The sequence below is a fragment of the Euphorbia lathyris genome, chromosome 5 (genome assembly GCF_963576675.1).
Source record: "Euphorbia lathyris chromosome 5, ddEupLath1.1, whole genome shotgun sequence".
NCBI classification, from domain to species: Eukaryota; Viridiplantae; Streptophyta; class Magnoliopsida; order Malpighiales; family Euphorbiaceae; genus Euphorbia; species Euphorbia lathyris.
The window spans coordinates 47352081-47371398 of record NC_088914.1 but is presented as its reverse complement, the minus strand read 5'-3'; the positions used below and the strand labels follow the sequence as shown (position 1 = coordinate 47371398).

At 37.3% G+C, this 19318-nt stretch overlaps 1 pseudogene; it reads right to left on the bottom strand.

The window, feature by feature from the left end:
• Positions 1-5268: 5268 nt before the first annotated feature.
• LOC136231257 (probable xyloglucan endotransglucosylase/hydrolase protein 28) lies at positions 5269-18969 on the bottom strand (annotated as a pseudogene).
• Positions 18970-19318: the final 349 nt, after the last annotated feature.

Below are 19318 nucleotides of genomic sequence, written 5' to 3'. Positions count from 1 at the left end.
CAACTTTAGGAATTAGAGCCATAATACTAGAGTTTAAACCAGGCAGGATGCAACCATGATCAAAGAAAGCCTGAACCATACTGCAAACATCATTCCCTACAATATCCCAAAAGGAACGATAAAAAGTTCCCCCAAAACCATTATAATTATTTATATATAATATATCATTTATTATTATAAATATAATTTATAATTATTTATTATAATTATATTATCAATATATAATTTATTATTATTTATTATAATTTATATATATTATTATTATAATTTATATATAATCTATCATTATTTATTATAATTATTTATATATAATTTATTATTATAATTATTTACATATTGTTATATATATGTATAATTTATTATAATTATAATTATATATATTATTCATCTAATATTATTATTTTTTATTATTATCTTTTAAAGTTTAATATTATTATTATTGTTAAGTTTAGCATTCAGTTCAATTCAGTTAATTTAATTTAATTTCAGTAAAAAAGAACAGAACCTATCTTTTTTTATTGATAAAAAATAATGTAATATATTATTTTTTTATTTTTAATTATATTAGTATATTTACCTATAAAAATATTATTTTATTCATATTTTATCTAACAGTTCTATATAATTTAAATTAATTCATAAATTCTCTTCTAAAATTTCTCTAATTCTCTTAATAACTATATATAATATAAAACAATAACAATAAAAAATAATATGCCAATTTCTAATTTTTTACTGATAAAAAATATAATATAAAAAATTAATTTTAATTATATTATTATACTTATCTATAATATTATTTTATTTATATTATATCGAAGAATTCTATAGAATTTAGATTAATGCATAAACTTTATTCTAGAATCTCTCTAATTCTCTGTATATCTATATAAAATAGTAACGATGAGGTTGAGGTGTTACTTTCTTCTTTTTCATTGATACAAAACATAATATAATATATAATAAATTAATTTTAATTATATTATATTTACTTATAAAAAAATTATTTATCCGTATCTATATATAATATAAAACAGCAACAATGAAACCGAGATGTCACTTTCTTCTTTTTTACTGATAAAAAAATATAATATAATATATTAATTTTAATTATATTATTATTTATCTATAAAAAGATTATTTTATTCGTATTAAATCTAAAAGTTCTACAGAATTTAGATTAATTCCTAAATTCTTCCATAAAATTCTCTCATTTTAAGGTTGTTATCGGTCAAATTTGTCAAAGTAAAAAAAAGGTTAATTACAAATAACTACTCCATGGTTTGACCGATTTGCAGACCGGTACCTATGGTTTTTTTTTTTACAAACACAACTATATGGTTACAAAATTTACATGTTTTTTTATTTTACCAAATTTGACTGATAACGACCTCAAAATGAAAATTTTCAAGAATTAAAGTTGTATAGTATCATATTTACTATGAAACCATATTTTTTATTTTTCAAAATCACTATTTTTGGAGTTTTCTCTCTCTAAACATTATATTTCTCTCTCATAAAAAAACAACACCTAAATGACCTCAAACCTAAAAAGTTGAAAAATTAAAGTTGCTTAAAATATAATTTAATTCTTGCAAATTTTTATTTCGAGGTCGTTATCAGCCAAATTCTCACAAAGTGAACTCGAATGCAAAATTTTGCAAACCACAGAACTCCGTTTGCAAAAAAAATACCTTAGGTATCGGTCTGCAAATCGATCAAACCACAGGGTAATCATTTATAATTAATTCTTAAAAATACAAAATTTTGCAAACCATGTGATTGCGTTTGTAAAGAAAAATACCACATGTATCCATCTGCAAATCTGTGTAACCACATGACATCTACTTGCAATCAACCCTAATATAAAACAGTAACAATAGAGCTGAGGTGTCACTTCCTCATTTTTTACTGATAAAAAATATAATATAATATATTAATCTTAATTATACTATTATATTTATCTATGAAAGGATAATTTAAAGTAACTATAAATATATAAAAAATAATAAAATTTACTTCAAATAACACTTTTATATCATTATTTTTTTTTTGAAAACGGAATAGATTAATGAGCCACAATCGGGCAAAAGTTCAACAAACTAGAAGAGATTGCATCCGGAATAACATCATAAATAAAAGGAATAACATGTAAACAGGAAAGTCGAGCAAAAGCATCAGCTAAACCGTTAGCTAAACGTTTGACAAAATGGACCGAAAAACTGTTGTTGAGACTGAGTAAAGATTTGCACTGAGCAATGATATCACCAAACTCGCTTTTGTCGGGTAGAGACGAATTAACTGCTTGAACAACAGTTAACGAATCTGATTCCAGAAGCACATGCTCAAAACCAGTCGATTTAATCTAATTAAGTGCATTCAACATAGCCGTAGCTTCCCCTTCGTGCACCAGCTGAAGACCATCTGCAGAATTAACCCGAGCAGACAAAAAGCGCCCCTCATCTGATCGAAGAACAGCAACAGAACCAATTTTTCTTGCTGCAGCAAACCAGACCCTGAGGAGGGTGATGCCACTTCGAGCAGACCACATGCCGATCCTGCTGAATAGCAATATTCCTAAGATTACGGGCAGCCACCCAATTGGATTAGCAGTCCAAACCCCTCATAATAACCTGACGGCTCCTAGTTATTTTGCATTTCCATAGCTTATCATTATGAGCTTTCCACCAACTCCATAAAATCACTAAGAATTTGCAGCATATATCTTTAGATTGAGTATTGATGATTTCGAAGAATAAAGAGTTAAAACCATCAGCATCCAAAGACAAAGAATCAATTAGATTAAGGAGATTACTGTCAGCCCATATCTCCCTTATATATGGACATGCAACAAATAGATGCCAAAGGTCCTCATATCCAGTATTACAGTGCACACAAGTAGAGGGAATTGACAAACCTCGTGACAGTAGATTAGCATGTACCGGTAAACAGTTTCGGGAAATTCTCCAACAGAAGTAACAAACTTTTGCTGGAATCTCCATACTCCACATTTTCCTCCAATTACCCGCTGCCCTCCACTGGTCATTTTGAGCCACTACTTCCGTTCCCAGTCGATATGCACTCTTAACCGAGTAGAGACCATTTCGCTTTTCATTCCATATAATTTTGTTGACAGTACCAGGTCTGTTCATGGGAATGTTCTGGATTGCTTGCACATCCCTGGGGATAAATATTTCGTTCAACATTTCCACATCCCATTCGCGAGTTCCCGGGATAAAAAGATCACAGACCTTTAAATTCTCCAATCCTGCAATCGTCGGGGTTTCAATCATTTTTCCATTAACTTTTCTCAGCCACGGATCCGACCAAACATTAACAGAATTACCGTCTCCAATTTTCCACCTTATACCTTCACGAATGATAATTTGAGATCCCTAGATACTTTTCCATATAAAACTAGGAGAGTGACCAAGTCCTGCTCTCAAAAAATCTGTTTGACGGTAATATTTAGCTTTGAAGATACGACTGGTTAAAGAATCTGGAGAGGATAGCATAGACCACCCTTGCTTACCCAACATCGCCACATTGAAGGCCGTGAAATCACGAAAACTTAACCCTCCTTGACACTTGGGAATATAGAGTCGCACCCAAGACATCCAATTAAGACCTCGAGACCCATCTTGCTTATTACCCCACCAGAAGGAGTTAAGCATTCTCTGAAGTTCAGTAGCGGTAGAGACCGACAATAGAAATACACTCATGAAGTAGATAGGAATGGCTTATCCAGCTACCCGAATGAGAGTCGCCATGCCAGCTTTGGACAGATTACGACCCCTCCAACTCTGAAGTTTATTCCAAAGCCTATCTCTAAAGTGAGCAAAAATAGCGGATTTTTTCCTACCCACAAGGGAAGGGAGCCCAAGGTATTTGCCCGAATTTATTGAATTATCAACCCCAATGATTTGTGACATAGCATAAGCTAGAAGAGGGTTCAAATTATTGCTACACTTAATTCTGGATTTCGAGAAGTTAACCGTTTGACCCGAAGCCTTTTCATATATGGATAGAATATGCTTTTAATTATTAAATTATAAATTTTCTTAGCTGTTTTTTACTGATAAAAAATAAAGTAATCTCTTAAATCATTCCATTTGTTTTTGTAAATGAAAGTCCAAAATTACCTCTAATTATATTATATACATAATTTTTTTTACCTTTTAGTTTCAAATTTAATCTAATTAATTTTAATGAAAGTTTTGACCTACATATACACCGAAATTAATATACTTGAAAATGTATTATTAATTTTCTTCAATTGTAATTATTTATTTATTTTTTTTTAATATAATATTTTTAAACTAACATTAAATATTATTATAATTTTTTTATAATTTTTTAAAAATCATATTATTTTTTTTCATTCGTAAAATTAACTAGAATTGTAAAATTTTTTTACAATGATAGTCTTACTCCTATTTTAATAATTTTTGAAATATTTTTTAGTCAATAAATATTACGTTATTAAATTAAAATTCTATAATTATATAAAAATTAATAAATCAATTACTTTATATTGGAGAGATTGTGATTATATAGGAAAAAATATAAAATAGGAAAAATAGATGTTTTATTATTAAAATATAAAATAAAGGGTAATTTTGGTATTTTAAAGTTTATTTAGTATAGTTCGACCATTGACCCAAGCATAAGGACTAAGGAGTTATCAAAAATAAAAACTGGAGGACTATATAACTATTTCTAAAAACGCAGGGACTAAGTACTGTATTAGGTAAAAACACAGTGACTTTATAATTATTTACCCATAAAAAATCCTCAATTTTCTAAGTAAGTCCTCTTAACGTGCATAATATATTATTTTAAATAAATAAATATATATTTTTGTGTGTGTGTGATAGAAATATGGGGTAAATTTCATCAATGGTATACAACTTTTGCTCAATTTCACACTTTGATGTACAACCTTCAATTTGTCTCACTAATATGTACGAACTTATAGGTGACCTCCCATTATGGTGTACAACAGGTAAAAATGACCAGTCAACCCGAAGTCAACGTGTCACATAAGCATTTTTATCAAATTAATTAGTAAAAGTGGGACCCACAAATTATAAAAAAAAATTAATTTTATCATTTTCTCTCTTTTACCATCATCTCTTCATCTTCTTCCCTCTATTTCTTTCTCGCTCTTTAATTTTCTCTCTCTAACCTCTATCTCTCTTCAAATTTCTTTCTCTCTCTAACCTTCTCTATTTCTAGCATTATTACAAAAAAAATTGGGGTTTTTTTTTATAAAAACACATACATGATCTGAGAATCAGTCCAGAGAATGTTGTACTGATGATAATCATCACAATGATCGAACCAGAGACTGTATCTTTCTTCTCTGCCAATGCTGGTGCTTCCATTACCATAAATATTAGTCTGAATCCTCCAATCTTTGCCTCTTATATTACCCAAGAACTCAAAATCTATTTCATCGTGATTTTTCTCGAATATGTCACCGTTTGACATCTGGTAATAATACGAAAATTGCAACTTAATTTAATTACTTGGTTCTATGGAATCCTAATAAATAAAATGAATCGGATTATTCGCATAGAAAGCAACCACAACTCCAGCAGTATAATCAGAAGGCAACTTGATAGAAGCACTGAAGTAGCCATGTAAGTATAAATCATGAGAAACGAATCCAGACCCTGTTCATAATCCAAAAGACACTTAGAATCAATAACCTCAAAATCAATAGTTATCAATTAAAAAATAGGGCACCTGTGTTGAAACACCTTTCCACATGATTTTGATTTGACAAACTTATTTAAGTAATTGATAAAAAATATTCTAACACATTAAATTTAAATGCTTTGATTTATTTATACTAATGTGTTTGTTAAATGTTGAGTTTATTTATCTATAAGACATTAAGATTTAAAATTCTAAAAGCCCATGAGTGGAAGTCAAGCCCAAGTCAACATAATCAAGACCTCACGGCCCAAGAAGATGAAACGTAGCCGTTTCAAGCAAAACGACGACTCAGCGTGAAGAAGGATCGAGAAGCCTTCTAGCAAAAGCTTCAAGAGGAAGCTGCTGAGTCAAGCGACAAGCAGTCAGGACAGCGACAGACAAGAATCAACTTCTAGACAAAGTATTTCTACTTTGGGTAAAGTTCAGAAGGCGCAGGAAGCTGTCTGGAAGACTTTGTCAAAAATGTCGAAACATTCTGTTTGCCAAATGAAAAGCTGCCGAGCACTGCCGTGGACAAAAGATGCATGAATCTCATTGGCCAACGACACTGAGCGCGTACTGAGTGACAACGATAGGAAGCCGTTTCCCTCCAATGGTTATTTTGAAATTCGAAATGACCAGGTGCCTCAAGTGTCACTATAAATAGGCCTCTCATTTGCTTCATTCTATGCAGATCTTCAATTAGCTGAAACGCTGTCCAAATTCATACACGAAGTTCTGTGAGAAAAGCAAAGCAAAAACCTTACACCAATTTCCATATTATTGTGTAAAAGTCTAGAGTGATTTTCAATCATCTAAAGTGTCTTAGCAATTGTTGTTTAGGACAAACACTTTATCATTTCTAGAAGAATAGAAAGGAGAGGCTGAGTAGTCGGTTATAGTACTCAGCGGTAGATATAGGAGTGAGTAGAGGTAGAGAGGAAGGTACTCTTGTATACTCAGCTTCTATTGTAAAAGGTTTCGTGCTCTACCTTTAAAGAGCTTAGTAGAGAATTCGAAAAGCTCGGAACGAGTTCCGGGGACTAGACGTAGGCGGAGAGGCCGAACCAGGATAAGTCTGCTGAGTAATATCTTTCTAACCCTTAAACTCCTTTACATATTGCTTGCTATAAAACTGACTAAGTAACGAGCTCACGCTGAGTTAAGTATACTAAGAAGCCGAGTTCAGGAATAGACTCTAAGTGCTATTTCCTGACTCAAGGAAAGAAACAGACTTAGTCACAAGTTGACTAAGCTTGTGTCTTCAAACTGCTTAGTCACGCTGTGTAAACCTTTTCATAAGAAAAGAAGTCGGCCTTAACGGACAAAATTTTAAATAGTTCCTATCCCCCCCCTGGAACTAACTTGTCACGTTATAAGGGACCAACAAGTGGTATCAGAGCTCTATAGCTCACTGTGCAAGATATAACTATCTTGAGCTGATCCCCACTATGGCTGAGAACAGCACTCGGTTCCTCCCAGGAAATCAGACAACTCAGATTTTACCTGAGGGGCTGTCCATTACTCGGCCGCCTCTATTCTTCGGGTCTAACTATACCTTTTGGAAGAATAGAATGAAAAATTTCATTCAGGCAACAAATATGAGTGCATGGCTATCTATAGTCAAAGGCCTATTTGTTCCTGTTGAAACTGTTGACGGCCAAACGGTTGTTAAAGCTGAGACTAGATGGACAGAAGATGATCTTAAAAAGCTCCAAAATCATGCTTCGGCTATAAACATGCTTCACTGTGCGTTAGATGCTGCAGAATACAACAAGATTTCAGGTTGTGAGTCAGCGTAGGAGATCTGGAAGAAGCTGGAGGTCACCTATGAAGGAACCAACAAGGTGAAGGAATCCAAGGTCAACCAGCACATGAGGTTGTACAAGCTGTTTGAAATGAATGATGATGAAGGAATCTCTGACATGAACGCAAGGTTCACAAACATAATCAACGAGCTCAAGAGACTTGGAAAGATCTTCACTGAGGAAGAGCAAGTCAAGAAGATTCTTAGGAGTCTTCCTAAAAGCTGGCAAGCAAAGAAAACTGTTGTTGAGGAAGCTCAAGACTTAACCACCTACAAGTATAATGAACTCATTGGCTCGCTGCTGACCCACGAGATATCAATGAAGAACTTCGAGGTGAAGGAGAAGTCTGAAGATAAGAAGCAAAAGTCTCTTGTCATGAAAGCTGACTCCACTGATGGGAGCTCAACAAACGATGAAGAAATGGCTATGTTCACTAGAAATATGAAAAGGCTGTTCAGAAAGAATGACAACTATTCTAAGAAGCCTTACAAGAAGTTTGATAAGTACAAAGCTGAGTCCAGTGACAGCAAGTACAAGAAGGACAGCTCAAAGCCCATTACATGCTTTGAATGTCATCAAACTGGCCATATCAAGTCAAGCTGTCCCACGCTGAGGAAAGAAAGAAAGAACAACAAGAAGGCAATGGTGGCAACTTGGAGCGACAGTGATGAGTCTTCATCATCAGAAGCTGATGCCACTAAGTCAGCAAAGATTTCTTTCATGGCTGACGAACTTGCTGAGCCATGTGTTTCTGAGCATGCTGACCCCTCTATTGCATCTGACGATGAGGAACACTCAACTGAGGTAATATCACTACCCTTGCTCAGAAATAAAATGGTTAATGCCCTGAGTGACCTCTACACACTTGTCAAAAAGTGTAATAAAAAGGTTAGAGCACTCAGCAGGCGATGTGACGAGGTTGAGGAGGTCAAACTGAGTGACCTTCGATATCTTCTCCAGGACAACTCAACTTTGCATAGTAATGTAGAAATTATGCAAAAGTTTGTCTCTGAGGTCTAATCAGATTCTAAGAAACTGAGAAAGGATGTCACATCTATTCAGAACCAACTTAAGGTTCCGAATAAAAGAAATATTCCTCTGAACACTGAGTACCGAAGTACTAGTCAATAGAGATGGAATCCTCAGCGGAATGTCCAGTGTGACTTCTATGGGAAGAAAGGACACACCACAAAGGTGTGCTGGCACGCTCAGCACTGGGGTGCTGACCAGTTAGTGAGATATCCTAAACGGAAGGTCAGCTGTGACTTCTGTGGAAAGAATGGACATACTGTCCAAGTATGTCGTCATAAAATGAAATATGATGCTTTACCTGTTGAACCTAACAAACAAGGACCTAAAAATAATTGGGTACCTAAAAGCAACTAGCTATATTGCAGGTAAGCCTGGGGTGTGCTGAGAAGTCAAAGATGTGGTACATTGACAGTGCATGCTCGAGGCATATGACTGGTGATGAAACTCAGTTCATCACATTTGTGCATAAATGAGGAGGAAGTGTAAGTTTTGGAGACAACAAAAAGGGTAAGATAGTAGGGTCAGGAACCATTGGTGGTAATCCTACTATTGAGTCAGTCTCCCTAGTCAGCGGACTCAAATATAACTTGTTGGTCCCTTATAACGTAACAAGATAGTTCCAAAGGGGGGGGGGGATATGAACTATTTAAAATTTTGGTACGTTAAGGCTGACTTCTTTTACAATGAAAAAGATTACACAGCGCGCTGAGTGAATTTAAGACACTAGCTTAGTCAACTTGTGCCTAAGTCAGCTTCTTTCCTTGAGTCAGGAGATAGCACTTGAGTCTATTCCTGAACTTAGATACTCAATGCACACAACTCAGCGTGACCTCTTTACTTAGTCAGTTTTCGAGCAAGCAAAATATATCAAAGGAGTTTAAGGGTTAGAAAGATATTACTCAGCAGATTTATCCAGGTTCGGCCTCTATGCCTACGTCCTGTCCCCGAAACACGTTTCGAGCTTTCGAATTCTCTACTGAGCTCTTTAAAGGTAGAGCACCAAACCTTTTACAACTAGAAGCTGAGTATAACAAGAGTACCTTCCTCTATACCTCTACTCACTCCTATTCTACCGCTGAGTACTATAACCGAGTACTCAGCCTCTCCTTTCTATACTTCCAGAAATGATAATAAGATTGTCCTAAACAACAATTGCTAAGACACTTTAGATGATTGGAAATCACTCTAGACTTTTACACAAAATATGGAAATTGGTGTAAGGTATTTGCTTTGCTTTTCTCACAGAATCTTCGAGTATGAAATTGGTCAGCGTTTTTACAACTTGAAGTTCTGTATTGATTGAAGCATATGGATGGCCTTTATATAGTGACACTTGAGGCACCTGGTCATTTCGAATTTCGAAATAACCGTTGGAGGGAAAACGGCTTCTTGTCGTTGTCACTCTGGGCGTGCTCAGCGTCGTTGGCCAATAGAATTCTTGCATCTTCTGTCTTCGTCAGTCTTCGGCAGAATGTTTCGCCATTTATGGAAAAGTCCACGAGACAGCTTTCTGCGCTTTCTGAATCTTTCCCAAAGTAGAAATACTTTGTCTAGAAGTTGAACATTGCCTACCGCTGTCCAGACTGCTTTGTCGTCCAACTCAGCAGCTTCTCCTTGAAGCTTTTGCCACGAAGGCTTCCAGATCCTTCTCTTGCTGAGTCGTCGTTTTGGTTGATACGGCTTCGTTTTGAACTTCTAAGCCGAATGGTGTTGATGTGTTGACTTGGGCTTGACTTCCACTTTATGGGCCTTTGGGCTTTTTAATCTTAATGTCTTATACACAATTAAACTCAACATTGAACAAACACATTAGTGTAAATAAATCAAAGCATTATAAATTTAATGTGTTAGAATATTTTTTATCATTACTTAAATACTTTTGTCAAATCAAAATCATGTGGAAAGGTGTTTCAACATAACTTACTCAGCGTAGCTCAGCTATGTGACAATGGGAGAAAAGTTATATTTGATGACACTGGATGTAAAATATTCGAGGGTAAAACAAATGAGTTAATTTTAACTGCCCCTCGTATTGATAATATCTTTATGCTGAACTTAGAAAAGAAGTTTTCAAAAACTGTATGCTTAGTGTCAAAGGAAGAAAATTCCTGGCTATGGCACATGAGACTTGGTCATGTAAGCATGGACCTCCTGGCCAAATTAGCAAGAAAGCAATTGGTTGAGGGACTGCCAGAACTTAAGTTTGAAAAAAATCAATTATGCCACGCTTGTCAAGCTGGAAAACAAACCAAACAATCTTTTCATAGTAAAAACATTGTCTCAACTAAGCGTCCATTAGAGTTACTACACTTAGATCTCTTCGGTCCAGTCCAGCCGCTGAGCTTGGGTGGAAGAAGATTTTCCTTGGTCATTGTAGATGACTTTTCTCGGTACACTTGGATCATCTTGCTGAATAGCAAGGATGAAACCTTTGAGACGTTTTCAAATTTAGTAAGAAAACTTGAAAATGATAAAGACCTTAAGTTAGCTCACATTCGTAGTGATAATGGTGGAGAATTCAAGAACCAACAGTTTGTTGAATTCTGTGAAGCCAACGGCATTGACCATAATTTTTCTGCTCCTAGAACGCCTCAACAAAATGGGGTTGTTGAAAGGAAGAACAGAACCTTGGTTGAAATAGCCAGGACAATGCTGAGTGAGCATAGGCTTCCAAAGTACTTTTGGGGAGAAGCTGTTAACACAGCGTGCTACATTCTTAATAGGGCTCTAGTTAGACCTATATTAAAGAAGACCCCCTACGAACTTTGGAAAGGACGAAAGCACAACATTGGATACTTTCGTGCCTTTGGTTGTAAATGTTTTATCTTGAATACCAAAGACATCCTAGCTAAGTTTGACTCAAAAGTTGATGAAGCTATCTTTTTAGGCTACTCAACAAACAACAAAGCATACAGAGTTTTCAATAAACGAACTCAGGTCTTAGAAGAGTCAGTACATGTTGAGTTCGATGAAACTAACCCTGCAGGAAGAGACATGTGGCTGACTGAGGATGATCCACACTCAGCTTCTGCTGACCAAGAAACAACCGCTGAGTCATTGCCTCAAGGGCTGACCAAAGGTAAAAGTGAAACTCAAATTGTTTTCACTGACCAATCTACACCTGCAGAGATTGTTGAAACACAACCAGCACAAGACATCAATCTACCAAAAGAGATCAGAATACCAAGAGGTCACTCAGAGAGTGCCATTCTTGATGCCGCTGAGAACACCCTGATGATGAGGAATCAACTCAAGAGATACCTCAGCAACGTAGCATTCGTCTCAATCCAGGAACCAAAGAATTTCGCTGAAGCTAAGTATGATGAATTCTGGATGAATGCAATGCAAGAAGAACTTGATCAGTTTAGAAGAAATGAAGTATGGGACTTAGTGCCAAAACCAAGAAGCCAGAAGACCATAGGAACAAGATGGGTCTTCCGCAACAAGCTGGATGAACAAGGGAACGTGGTCAGAAACAAAGCAAGACTTGTAGCTCAGGGCTACAGTCAGCAAGAAGGTATTGACTACGGTGAGACCTTTGCCCCAGTGGCAAGGCTAGAGGCTATTAGAATTTTATGTGCATATGTAAGCTATATGAACTTTAAATTGTTTCAAATGGATGTTAAGAGTGCATTCCTTAATGGAGTTATAAACGAGGAAGTTTATGTTAACCAGCCTCCAGGGTTTGAGGATCCTAAATTCCCAAATCACGTTTATAAGCTCAAAAAGGCTCTGTATGGTCTCAAGCAAGCACAACATGCTTGGTATGAGAGGCTGACCAGTTTCCTACTGACTAGAAATTATGTCAGAGGTAAAGCTGATACAACCTTATTCATTAAGAGGAAGGGTAAAGATACCCTGCTGGCTAAAATATATGTTGATGACATTATTTTTGGTGCCACTAACGAGTCAATGTGCAAGGAATTTAGTAAGCAGATGCAGACTGAGTTTGAAATGTCAATGATGGGAGAACTCAATTTCTTCCTTGGACTTCAAATCAAACAAGGGAAAAATGGCATCTTCATCAGTCAAACTAAGTACGCTAAGGAGATATTGAAGAAGTATGAACTTGAGAATTGTAAGTCAATATCTACCCTAATGGGCACTGACACTGTCCTATGCGCTGATGAGAATGGTAAGTCAGTAGACAGCAGATTGTACCGATGTATGATTGATTATCTACTTTACTTAACTGCTAGTAGGCCGGACATTCAGTTCTCAGTATGTTATTGTGCTAGATATCAATCTAACCCTAAGGAATCTCATTACATAGCTGTAAAAAGAATCCTTAGATATTTGCAAGGCTCAGTGAATGCAGGTTTGTGGTATCCCAATACTCATGATTTCACACTCATTGGATACACTGATGCTGACTACGAACGAGACAAGCTTGAACGAAAAAGCACATCAGGTGGATGCCACTTCCTTGGGAGCTGTCTTGTGTCCTGGTTCAGCAAGAAGCAGGCATCAGTAGCCCTGTCAACCACTGAAGCTGAGTACGTTGCTGCTGGAAGCTGTGTTGCTCAAGTCCTATGGATTAAGCAACAGCTTGAAGATTTTGGCGTTCGGACTAAAACAATTGAAGTCAAATGTGACAACAAGAGTGCCATTGACTTATCAAAGAACCCAATCCAGCACAGCAGGATGAAGCATGTCAGCATAAGACATCACTTCATCAGAGATCATGTACTTAAGGGAGAGATCAAGCTGACATATGTCCCAACGGATGAGCAGCTTGCTGATATCTTCACAAAGCCACTGGCTCATGAGCAATTCAACATACTTAGAGAAGCCATTGGTATGTTTAATCCTCTTCAATAAATTCCAAGTATAGTATGCATGCTGAGTGAATTACCATGTTGAATGATCTATGCTAAATCAATTACTATCACATGCTGAGTAGATTTACATGCTGAGTGTTTATCTTAAGCTGAGCAACTAAGCATAAGAATTATTCCTGTGCGTAACAATTGACTACTCAGAATCTTAAACGTTTGAGATCCTTAACACTGAGTAAAGATCCGTTGCAAACTTTAATGCATAACACGCGAAATAAATAGCCACCTAGGATGACGTAGGCACGATGATTAGAAAACACATGCACCGAATGTGTCATAAATGCCAGAATATTTGTCGATTGAGTATCTCGAGGTCAAACGGCCACCTCAACGCGTAGGATCAATTCGACACCTCTATAAATAGTGGATGATTTCCCACTTTTATCTCTTTACGCTTAGAAATTTCTGGTATTCTCATATTCTCTCTAAAATCTCCCAAACTTCTCAAACTTCTCTAAGAATCATGATGAAAGATTCTCAGAATGTCTCCGGTGTCGTTAATCGGTCCGATGAAAATCCTTCATCTACTGCCCAGCGTGACCACTCTAAGGTCACTACGCCGAGCAAGCAAACCAAAGTTGACCAAGCTGGCTCCTCAAAGGGAAAACAGCAGAAGGATAAGGCAAAGAAGCCTGTAGAATGCACCTACACTCAAGTCTATGAGAGTGTGAGGGGGTATAAGGTAGACCATTCCAGATGGTTCTCAAAGGGCTTTGTGGAAGCTGAGCAACCCTTTTGTGAATGGATAAAGTACAACGGCTGGACCGAGCTGTTCTCAGTTCGCGAAGATACCTACCCAGAGTTAGTTAAGGAATTTTATGCTAACCTAAAGGTCGCAGATGATGATCGGGACTATATGGCTACCTAGGTTAAAGGGAATGACATCTTCATCAACCCTCACTACTCCAACTGAAAAATGAAGGAGCGATTCTTCGTAAATCTGGTGACCAAGACAAAACCAAATACAAAGTTGAGTTCTGCAAACCTCCTGGTCATGTAGGGGAAGAGTTCTGCAAACCTCCTGGTCATGTAGGGGAAATTCCAAGTACCTCCATGGGTCGAAATCAGAACATGGCCCACTACACACTGACCAATTTCCTCTTCCCCAAAATCAACTACACCAACTCAGCGACAAACTTCGAGCAGTGTTTCATATGGCATATGCTGACCTATACACCGATAAACATGCCTGTATTCATAATCGGTGAATTTCAAATGAGTACTGGAACTCTAAGGCTAGGCTCTATCATCACCAAAATCCTTAAGGATCACAGGGTGAGCTTAGTTGAAGAAATCCACACAATAGGGACAGAGATCACAGCTGCGGCACTGTTTGGTCTATTCTACGATCAACCAATAGTGCCCAAGAAAGGGAAAGCAGCCGCTGACCAGGAAGCTGAGCCGATGGTGACTCGAAAGGGAAGAACGCAAAGAAAGAGGAAAGCTGTGCAAAGCACCTCTAAAGGAGCTGCCTCTACACCAAAGAAGCTAAAATTTGTATGCGGAGGAACTAAGCCTCAAATTCAACAAGGTCAGAGTGGATCTAGGTCAGCTGAGAAAAGACCAAGGCAAGCTGAGCCTGAGGAGAGAGTGGACGCTGATGAGCAACCACTAAGGAAGAAAAAGAAACTCTCTTTTGAGTTAAGACCCATCGATGCCCTTCCAACTGACGTCGTCGTTCCTCCTAACTCACATTATGTACAAAGTCAAGACATTGACATTGAACAATAGTCAGAAGAAGAGGAAGAACAAGACCAATTGGGTGGTCAGTCTGAAGAAGAGGAAGACGAAGACCAATTGGGTGGTCAGTTTGAAGTAGAAGAAGAACTGGGTGGTCAGGAAGACACTGAGGAAATAGCTGATGATGAGCAATATGAACCGATCAACACTGAGCTGGTTGACGAAGAAGACAATGAGCCAACGGCAAATCATCCTGCTTTTCAAAGGGAAGCTTCACCCACTGACTCCATTGAGTCCATTCCTGCTGACCCTACTCCTCCAAAGCTAAAGAGACTGAGAAAGAAGAAGGCATATCGAGCACCCATCATTGACCTCATGGGTGACTCACCGCTGAGGGATGAGATCTCTGACCTTACAGATGTACACCTTAGGTTCTTCTCAAACCCTCCTGAGTCTGAACCAGAGCAACAAGAAAATCAAGCCTCTGTTTCTCAGCCAAAGGAACATGCCGACTTAACTGCTTCCCCCAGCCAAAATGATGCCGAGCAAGTACTCGAAGATTCCGCTCCTCAACACGTTGAGCAAGCTAAGGAATTACCTGCTCAGGTGAACACTGAACTTCATCAACTTCCAACACCTAGTCAGCTTCAGCCTGACCCTGAGCAAGTCACACATTCTACCGATCCTCCTCTTCCACAACTCCAAGTGCAGAATCCAATCCAGTCAGTTTCTACTGGAAATCCTAATTCAAGACCAGCCGCTGATAATGCTGGCACTTCAAATGTTGAGTAGAACCAAACACCGCCTTCATTCGGTTCTACTCCTCCTCCAGCATCTAGGCCAACAAATGATGGATCCTTTAGCTATCTAAATGCATCTGAGTCTGGTCGAAGAATCGTTGACTCAGCTAAAGCTCTTATCCAGGACCTTCATCAATCAAACACCAATGCCGCTGGGTCTACTAATGTTGAGCCTACTCAGCTTTCGTCTGTCACTCAGCTTCTTACTGAGATCAAAGGTCTGAAGGATCTTCTAAGTGTCATGACTTCATTACAATCTCAATAGCCCAGACATGACTCTATAACGAAGCTGGCCGAACTCCAGCTGACTATGGTAAACCACATAAACTCTCTACAGGGTGAAATTCATCAATTGTCAGCTGCGAACTCAATGTATGCAACTTCTGCCGAAGTTCATCATCTATTCAACCAGCTTCATACTGAGCAAGAGAAAACCAATCACCAACTCTCTTCCTCCTCCCAATGCTCCATTGAGCAAATTAGTGAGGCTGTGCGTCTGCTAAACTTAAGCAAGGAAGAGATGGAAACTGATCAGCTCAAAACAAACGAGATCCTGAAGTACTCTCGAGTTACTTTCAACCACGTGCGACACACCAACGCTCAGCGTCAGTATTTTGATTCGTCTTTGCTAAAGATGTTTCATCAAGCTTTTGCAATGCTCACTGACAGCATACACTGGGTTGGAAAGTATCAAGCATATGTTCTGAGTATGCTGAGTGCTGCTGATGTCAGGATTCCACAAGATATTCTGGATGATGGTGTTCCCATTTTTGACGGCATAAATACCAGCACACGAAAGTTAAAGGCATTCTCAAAACGCCTAACTCAAGCTGCCATTGAAGACACTTTCATTCCTCCTCCAGCTGATGGTGGCAAAACGAGGGAGAAAGTTCAAGCTCAAAGAACCCAACATTCAGAAGAAGAAGCTTCAGGTAGTCAGCAAAGACAAAAGGGAAAGGGTAAAGCTAAAGAGCATGAAGCCCAACTCAACTACAAAAAGAAATAGCTTTAGCTTTACTAGGATTGACTAGATTAGACTTTGTTAAAACTTGTAGTCTTTCCCTTGTGTACTTTTGCTGTGCTGACCTTGAATACAAAACTTTGATGCATCTATCCTTTTAAATTAACCAATCTTATGTGATGCTTACTTATGTTTTGTATTGAATAGTTAAACGCATCTTCACTAAATCAACTGTGCTACTTGTCTACATTGCTTTATGATTGCATGCTGTGTTGATCAATATGTTGACCGCTTTTACATGTCTTCTTAAACACATTGAACAAAGAAATACTCAGCGCTCTCTGATATCTAAATCTTCCGCATAAACTGAGTTAAATAGAATATGTTCCATGAGCTGACCTAACTCTGAAAACTGACCTTATACTTACTTGATTAAACCTTGAAATGTTTAAAGTAAATCTAAGTCAGTCGCTCAACCCTTACGGGGGAGTATACTGAGTAAGATAAGGTCAACAATCATGGGGGAGCTCAACACTGAGTTCTTGACTGAATATTTTTGCCAACATCAAAATGGAGGAGTTTGTTGAAACACCTTTCCACATGATTTTGATTTGACAAAATTATTTAAGTAATTGATAAAAAATATTCTAACATATTAAATTTAAATGCTTTGATTTATTTATACTAATGTGTTTGTTCAATGTTGAGTTTATTTATCTATAAGACATTAAGATTTAAAAGTCTAAAAGCCCATGAGTGGAAGTCAAGCCCAAGTCAACATAATCAAGACCTCACGGCCCAAGAAGATGAAACGTAGCCGTTTCAAGCAAAACGACGACTCAGCGTGAAAAAGGATCGAGAAGCCTTCTAACAAAAGCTTCAAGAGGAAGCTGCTGAGTCAAGCGACAAGCAATCAGGACAGCGGCAGACAAGAATCAACTTCTAGACAAAGTATTTCTACTTTGGGTAAAGTTCAGAAGGCGCATGAAGCTGTCTGGAAGACTTTGCCAAAAATATCGAAACATTCTGTTTGCTACACGAAAAGCTGCCGAGCACTGCCGTGGATAGAAGATGCATGAATCTCATTGGCCAACGACACTGAGCGCGTACTGAATGACAACGACAGGAAGCCGTTTCCCTCCAACGGTTATTTCGAAATTCGAAATGACCAGGTGCCTCAAGTGTCACTATAAATAGGCCTCTCATTTGCTTCATTCTATGCAGATCTTCAATTAGCTGAAACGCTGTCCAAATTCATACACGAAGTTCTGTGAGAAAAGCAAAGCAAAAACCTTACACCAATTTCCATATTATTGTGTAAAAGTCTAGAGTGATTTTCAATCATCTAAAGCGTCTTAGCAATTGTTGTTTAGGACAAACACTTTATCATTTCTAGAAGAATAGAAAGGAGAGGCTGAGTACTCGGTTATAGTACTCAGCGGTAGATATAGGAGTGAGTAGAGGTAGAGAGGAAGGTACTCTTGTATACTCAGCTTCTATTGTAAAAAGTTTCGTGCTCTACCTTTAAAGAGCTCAGTAGAGAATTCGAAAAGCTCGGAACGAGTTCCGGGGACTTGACGTAGGCGGAGAGGCCGAACCAGGATAAGTCTGCTGAGTAATATCTTTCTAACCCTTAAACTCCTTTACATATTGCTTGCTATAAAACTGACTAAGTAACGAGCTCACGCTGAGTTAAGTATACTAAGAAGCTGAGTTCAGGAATAGACTCTAAGTGCTATTTCCTGACTCAAGGAAAGAAACAGACTTAGTCACAAGTTGACTAAGCTTGTGTCTTCGAACTGCTTAGTCACGCTGTGTAAACCTTTTCATAAGAAAAGAAGTCAGCCTTAACGGACAAAATTTTAAATAGTTCCTATCCCCCCTTGGAACTAACTTGTCACGTTATAAGGGACCAACAACCTGTTCTTTCATCAAGTGATATACGAACTGTTTTTCCATCTTTATGTAGGATTAGATTATCATCCCCAAAAAGTTAGGTGTATCCTTCATCGAATGATATAATCGGTAAAGTAGTTGAAGACCCAGAAACCAAAACAGTAAATAAAGAGAAAAATAAGAAAAAGGCAGAACCCAGATTAGAGACCACCATTTTTGTAGCTGAAACAGATGATGTCTCTCTGTTTCGCCTAAAAATGGTGATTATATAAGAAGAAAGAGAGGTCATTTTATTGGAGAGTGAAAGGTGTTGAGCTGTTTTCATGTTACAAAGGATTGTTTCAATGTGTTTTAGCTTAGTTTTATTTATATCACTAATTATCTTTCCTTTACATTATCCCTCTTTTTCCTTTTTCTGTGATTATAAATAATTTAAAGAGATGAAAGGGATGAGGGTAAAAGAGAGAATGATAAAATTAATTTTTTTTATAATTTGTGGATCCCACTTTTACTAATTAATTTGATGAAAAATGCTTATGTGGCGCGTTGACTTCGAGTTGACCGGTCATTTTTACCTGCTGTACACCATAATGGGAGGTC